Raw genomic sequence first — 6,882 nt, forward strand, 5'->3', positions numbered from 1 at the left:
AAGGACACAGAAACTGCAACCAGAATGAGGAGAAAAGTCTCTCTCTCTCTCTCTCTCTTCCAGGCCTGACCATACATGACGCGGAAGATCTCTGGTGCTATGACTGGCACCAGGACAGCAGGCTCTTGGGCTACAAAAATACAGCCAGAGTTGGGGAGGTAAGGGCACTGTGCCAGGGCATGACACAGCCCGGGGAGTGGGGCTGGCTGGGTTCCCTGCAGTGAATGCCTCCTGGAGACAGGAGAAGAGCCCACTCCTTATTTCCAGTTCAGAGTTCCTCATCCAGCAACCAGTGGGACAGGCTGGTGCTAAAGGTCCCACATTGGAACCTCGCTAGTTGCCGTGATTTGAGTGTCTTACATGGCTGCATTGCTCCGTGGCATAAGGAGGATCCCCGGGTGGGTGAGTTAATATAGGATTATGGCTCTGGGTGTCTCTCTGCTCCTTGTCCCCCTGGCTGATCCCCAAGTGTCTGAGAGGAGAGCACTGGGTCAGTCAGTCACGATTCCTTGATCAGACCCCTGTTTAATTCCCTGCACCCTGTAGAAGCAGAGAAAGGAGGTGGGCTTTGCCCAATTCCATTGCTGGTCAGGAAGCAGAATGCCCCAACCTGGGATCTGGGTAGGGGACATAGTGAGCTCCAGAGCCAATATGGACCACATGCGCCCCCCTCATGTCTCCAGACCTGGCCAGGGAATGGCAGAGTATCTGGACCTCAGCCACTGTTCCAAAGAAACACATTGTCACTGACCCAAGTTGCGGCTACTTACTGCACGAGTAGAAAATCAAAGACATCGACCCCACCCCCCGCCCCCGTCTCACAACTGTGGAGAGAATATCCAAACCTTCGAACACACCGTAACACAGTGCCCCCAGACTGGAGTCAAAGGTGAAATGGGTGATTTCCACAACATCACAGAGGAGGCCTTGGAGTGACTCCTGGATCGACAAGGGCATCGACAGAACGCTGCTCCACAGACGTGCCGTGAGACAGACTGTGTGAGCTTGTCCCTCCTCCCACAAGCTGAATTGCTGCAGCAGAAGAAAAGTCTCCGAGGAGTGTCTGGGATGGGGACTGGGCTATGAGTCTCCTTGTCCTTGTCAGGCTGCAGGTTGGATTCCCCTTGAAGAAACCAAGGAGCTGCAGAGGCCATTCCCAGCGACGAGAGAAATCACTAAGCTGGCGGGGAAGAGACCTTTGGCTGTCAGCTCCAACCCCCTCGCCCCCCACAACACACACACACACTCCTCTAGCCGCTGAGGTGCAGGAGATCTCTCTGCTGGAAGCAACACAGGGTCCTCTGTCGTCTCTGTGCCCTGCACAGCAGAGTGGGCCTGCTCACACACATTAGAGATCCATTTCCAGCCCATCCTGGCCCCTGCCATAAATTGCCCTCCCGAAAGAGCCACTGGACGCTTTGGTCCCTAAGCACCTGCGACCTTTTCATAAAGGGGCTTCCCTGAGCCCTGGGACCCTGAAAGAGTCCTGGGGAATGAACTGCCTTGGCCACAGCAGCTCTCTTCCCTGCCCTTTGGGGCACTAGACGGTGATGGCATTGTACGGCCAGGACTTGGAGGCTGGCTCTGGGCAATCTGCTCGAGCCTCGTGTCCTCTTGCTTCTAGGTCTTTGGAAAATTCTTCTGCGACGGGCAGAAAAGATCCTTTCTGCAGACAGCAGTGCTGGCCATCCACGACCCCCTGCTGCGTGTCAGCCAGGCTGGGCTGGTGCTCGTCTACTCCCTCCTGGGGGAAGCCCAGCAACTGATGGGGGTCACGGTAAGCAGCTGCAATCGACTCAGGAGCTTGGGGTGGGGCCCAGGGCCTCATTTCCATCCGATCGCCATTCCCTGGCCAGGTAGCAAGGAGCCTAGTGGGGACTTCTGGACTTCATGGACTTCTCTTCTTAGGATGTGGTGCTCTGCTATCACTCCTGGGAAGGACAGGAGAGTCCCCTAAGTGCCCTCTGGGAACCTTTCCTGCCCCACAGAGCTGCACCCATTTTCCCCATGGCCTAGTGTCCAAGTCACCTGAGCCACCATCGAGAGTTGCTCCCATCCCTGGCAGCCTGGGAGGCCAAGGACTGACTGGAGATGGCGACTGACCAGGAAGAGCTGAGGCACATGGGCGTGGGAAGCGGGTCTTGCTGCTGGTAGGGCTGGACCCGCTCTGGAGCGATTGGGAGGATTCAGTCAGCAGGGGCTGCTGACCTGCCCCCTTCACCAGGGCTGCCATCCTGTGGCTTCAGCTTTTGTCACTGGGGTGACTTGGGGAAAGGTCTCAGCCTCTCCCCATCCCACTTCACTGCTGCCAGAAACCCTCCTGCCCCCCGCCACCCTGCTACAGCCCCCTCCCTGCCCTACCTGGGTGGGGATGGAGGTGGGGGTGGAGGAGAGGGTTCTCCGAACTTGAGCGGTGTCCCCAGGTGGGTTGGAGGTGGAACAGCTGTCAGAGGCACTGATGGGGAGGTGGCAGGAGCTCACCCGACAAGGAGGGGGGTTGGCACTGGAGGTCACTAGAGAGGACAGCAAGCCTCCATCCTGGGGGTCGGGAGGGTGAATCCACCACTCAGACATGAGCAGCTGCTGGGTGGAAATGATGGTGCTGATTCCAGGTGCCCTTAATCCTCCCTGATTCCTGGGGAGTGTCTCAGTCTCTGACATGTTCTTGTTCCCCTGCAGCACGAGGATGTCACAGCCAAGGTCATGGGCCAGCTTCACATCATCAGGCACTTGCACCAGATGCCCGAGGCGCTGCAAGGGCTGTGGCTCATCTGATGCTCTGAAAGGTTCCCCTCCTTGTTCAGCAAGTCCCGCTCCCTGCTGCAGGTACTGCTCTGTCTCACTGTAAATGCGGGGCTAGTGGAAGCAGAAATGGAGGCCCCTGGCACTCACAGAAATTCTCTCCCCTCTCTGTGGAGCTGGGTCCTTCCCTCGGCCCCCCCAAATTCCTTCATCTGGGGCAGGAGCTCTTTCCCTCATACCCATACCCCTCCCCTCTTTCCTTCATCTCACCCCCAGCCCATTCCCCATGCTCCCAGGCAGAGATCTTCCTGCCCCATATGGCGCAGAAGTACCTTTGGGTCAGGGCTACAGACTGTCTGCCCAACTGAAGCTCAGGAAGCTCCACATTTGAGGAGGTGAGGATGGGACAGAGGCTCAGGGCTAGCTTCATCTCCTGCTCTTTATTCTTCCTTTGGCCCTTCTCTGGGCTCTCAGAGTGTGACATGAAGAGGAGCCTCCTCCCCCCGTGACTTCTAGGCCCTGGGGTGTGTGACAGCCTCCCAGATGGCTGCAGTCAGAAGCTGAGCCACCTCAGGGAACAGTGGGGACAGGTCCCTTGTCCGAGGAAACCAATCAGTGGTAGTTCTCAAAGAGGCTGAGAGGGAAGACCCTGCTCCCTCATGGAGGTAAGAGCCATTGACTTCTTTGGGCATATGGGTTTCTTGGGGGAGAAATGGGATCCCTGCTGCATAGCCTGGCTGGGAGCTTCCCCCATCCCTGCGACGGAGACATCTCCATCAATGTGCCACCCTTGTTTTTTTCCTAGGAAGAGGCTCCCCAGAGAACTCCTACTCCAACCTGTTCTCCTGGGAGCGTTTCTGGGAGGAGGCTCCCATCCCTCAGTCTCCAACTCCATCATGCAGTCTCTTTCACATAACATCTCCGCTCTCCAGCTCCACTTCCCGCAGCAGGACAAATGGACCTTCAGCTCCTAGAGAACAGACTGACCTCCTTCTGATCAGCAATGGGGTTTCACCATCCCCTCAGCAAACCTGTCAGCCGGGCTAGACCAGATTTGAAAGAGGAGGGTATCTAACAGGGTGACTTGGCCTGTGGCTGCCAAGCCTGGGGCTAGGCCAAGTTGATGACCAAGTCAGCCCCACCTGAGAGGAAACAAGGGGAAACAGCAGCAAAAGTACAGAAGCAGAGCGAGCTGTTCAGTAGACAGCCTTGGGCCGAAACCTGGAGTCCAGGGTAGGACTGGGTTCTCTCACCGTCCCTAAGGAAGGGGACACAGAAGACCATAAAAACCCAAGAAGGGCAGGCCAAGCCGAAATCAGGCTGAGGAAGAGCTCCCCACGAGGGTGGAAGGCCTTGTTTCTGTTCAAGACATTTTTGGACTTTGTTTGGAAGGAGCACGACCCAGGAAGAAGTGGAGTAAAGGCCAGTCACCTGGTTGGGGGGCTGAGTTCCCAGCCAACAAACTGCAAGCGTGAGTATCAGCGGGGTTGCTAGCCCAGCGAGAAAGCGGTGACACGAGGCCTGGCCAGCATCTAGCGGTGAGTGAACTCTGGTACGCACCTGCTTCCATTCTGGAAACAGCCTGGTATTGGAGAGTGGGTGGGGAGAGCAGGGAGGTGGGAGGGGTTCCTGAGGCTGGAGTGGGGAGGAAGCTGTGGGGCTGGGAGGGGAAGGACATGGCCCAGCTTGTGGGAGGGATCCTGCTGGCTGTGTCTGGAGCCCTGTGTAACCTCTTCTGTGGGAAGTTCCCATGCGTCAGTGGGGCCTGAATCTCTCCTGCTCCTTTGGTCTCTTTGGGCTTCACAGGAGGTGTCTGGTGAAGTGCCCTTGGACTCTGAGCCCAGCACCGCTCAGAAATTATTCGCTACCTTCAGAGAGACAGGGCACAGCTCAGCCTGTTGGGTACTCTGGAGATTCACACTTCACTTGAACACACGACACTGAGGTGGTTTTGGAAGCACAGTAACAAAGAAGAGATTTAAGTGACACTAAGGAAGAGAAAGAGACAAATTTCAAAGAGACAAACAAAACACAACACACTTTGTAGTGATTTAAACTGAATCTTAACAAGTCACAATCTTTGCCTTGGCAGTTTCCAGACTAACATCTCAGCTTTCCTAACAGACCTTCTTTGATGTCCCTGTAGGGTAGAAAACTTCTCTGTCGAATCCGCTGATTTGATTGCTTCGTCTTCTTCTGGGCTGCCTGGACCCTGACTGTAACATCTCTCTGGCCCAGCCTCTTACACAGATGTGTGCTGCAGCCAGCCCAGTGCAGGGAGCAGTGGAGACAGATGATCTCATCCTGTCAGACCAAGAAACAGGGGTCCCAGTGAGGCTTAGATGGAAGATCCAGGCATCTCCTGGAGGTAAGAACCGTCCACTCTTCCGGGCACTTGGAGCTGTTGCAACGAAGAGGGGGCTCCTGTTCCATAGCCTATTTTCATCATGACTGTGTTTTTTTTATTCTCAGAGGATGTGTCCGGGACCCTGGAGACTCTTTCGTGAAGGAGGTTTGAGCGGGGAGAGATCAGTCACTGTCATGACCCCCGGATCATTAACCCGGGTCTCCAGGGTTCCTGGGAGCAGCCACCTGGAAACCTACGAAAAACTGCTTACCTAGGACTGACGAAGTCCAGACCCAATTTGAGGCTCCATCCCTGAGGACCTATTGGCAAAGTCCCAGAACAGCTAATCGGCCCCCGGGACCTCCTTAAACCAACAGCAGGAACAAGGAGCTGTCTGAACACCCGAGCTCCTCCCCGGCTCTGGACCGTGTGTTGGCTGTTCCTGCTCCCACTCCCCAGGCTTGATTTCCTGGCATCCGGACTCGGGGTGACTCATCTGGCTTGAGGTGCTGAACACAATTTGGTCTTTTGCTTCTGCTCTTCCAGTGTCCTGACCCAGCTGACTCTCGACTCCTGCCTTGTGAGTGTGGACTCTGCCTCTGACCACTAGGTCTGGCTGCTCATGACCCGGCCATGACACTGACTTTTCGACAATTCCTCCAGTGCCCTTTTCTGCTCTCCAGCTCTGCTCTCCCAGAAAGACACACCGATCTCTGGCTCCCAAAGTCCTGCTTGCCTGCTATTCAAGGACTCAGGGGGAGAGCTTGTCTTGCCCCCTCCCCTACCACAGCTGTTTTTCCTCGGGGACTCTCCCTAGCGCAGAGGAGAGTCCGTCCTGGCAGCAATTCAGGAAGTCACAGAAGGGACGGTCTGCTCAGCTCCCTCTGCAATGCCACTGCCCGAGACCATTAGGAGTGGGTGCCCAGTGACTGCGCCGGCAGCTCCTTGAGAGACTCCTGGGGGCAGGGCAGTCGTGTTTCCCGGTGACCGCGGGAAGCCATGCAAAGCGTGCGGCATTGAGGAGACTCTCCTGCTGTCCCAAAGGGTTTCTGTTCTCCTGCACGGTCAGACCGTGGGGCCGGCTGGCAGAATGGGGAAGAGCTGGTTGGTGATGAGTCGGAGGAATCACCATAGAGGTGGCAGCAGCTGCAGATCCTGGAGTCCCTGTGGTCGGGTTACCATGCGTCCGGATTTTCCCGGACATGTCCGGCTTTTTGGGTTTTAAATCGCCCTCCAGGAGGAATTTGTAAAACTCTCCAAAGGGCTGGGATTTCCCTCCCAATGCAGCACTCTGGGGGCGCGGGGGGGGGGGGGGAGCTGCGTGCTCTGCGGGGGAGCACGGCACTGTGTCTGGCTCCGCACCCCAGACACACTGCTCTGAGCAGCAGGGTAAGGGAGCCGGGGGGCTGGAGAAGGGGCATGGGGTCCCAAGGACAGTCAGGGGACAGGGAGCAGGAGGGGTTGGATGGGTCAGGGATTCTGGAGGGAGCCTGTCAGGGGGTGGGCAGGGAGAGGGGTCGGGGGAGTCAAGGGAGATGGAGCAGGGGGGATTGGATGGGGCGGAGGTTCAAGGGGGAAGTCAGCGGCAGGGAGCGGAGGGGGGTTAGATAGGTCGGAGGTTCTGCGGGGGCAGTCAGGGGAAAGGAAGTGGTTGGATCGGTGTGGGAGACCCGGGGGTCTGTCAGGGGGCAGGGGTGCGGATAGGGGGTGTGGCAGTCAGGGGACAGGCGGGGGGAAAGTTCTAGGGGGGCAGTTAGGGTGGGGGGGTCTCAGGAGGGGGCAGTTGGAGACAG

The 6,882-nt window shown here is 57.1% G+C and overlaps 1 long non-coding RNA gene across 1 annotated transcript; it reads left to right on the forward strand.

Moving 5' to 3' along the window:
• Positions 1-2,704: 2,704 nt before the first annotated feature.
• On the forward strand, positions 2,705-3,593 carry LOC140897939 (uncharacterized). The gene is made up of 3 exons (XR_012154886.1): positions 2,705-2,826; positions 3,217-3,407; positions 3,548-3,593. It is a non-coding gene; the product is annotated as an uncharacterized lncRNA (long non-coding RNA).
• Positions 3,594-6,882: the final 3,289 nt, after the last annotated feature.

The sequence above is a fragment of the Lepidochelys kempii genome, chromosome 14 (genome assembly GCF_965140265.1).
Source record: "Lepidochelys kempii isolate rLepKem1 chromosome 14, rLepKem1.hap2, whole genome shotgun sequence".
Classification (NCBI taxonomy): Eukaryota; Metazoa; Chordata; order Testudines; family Cheloniidae; genus Lepidochelys; species Lepidochelys kempii.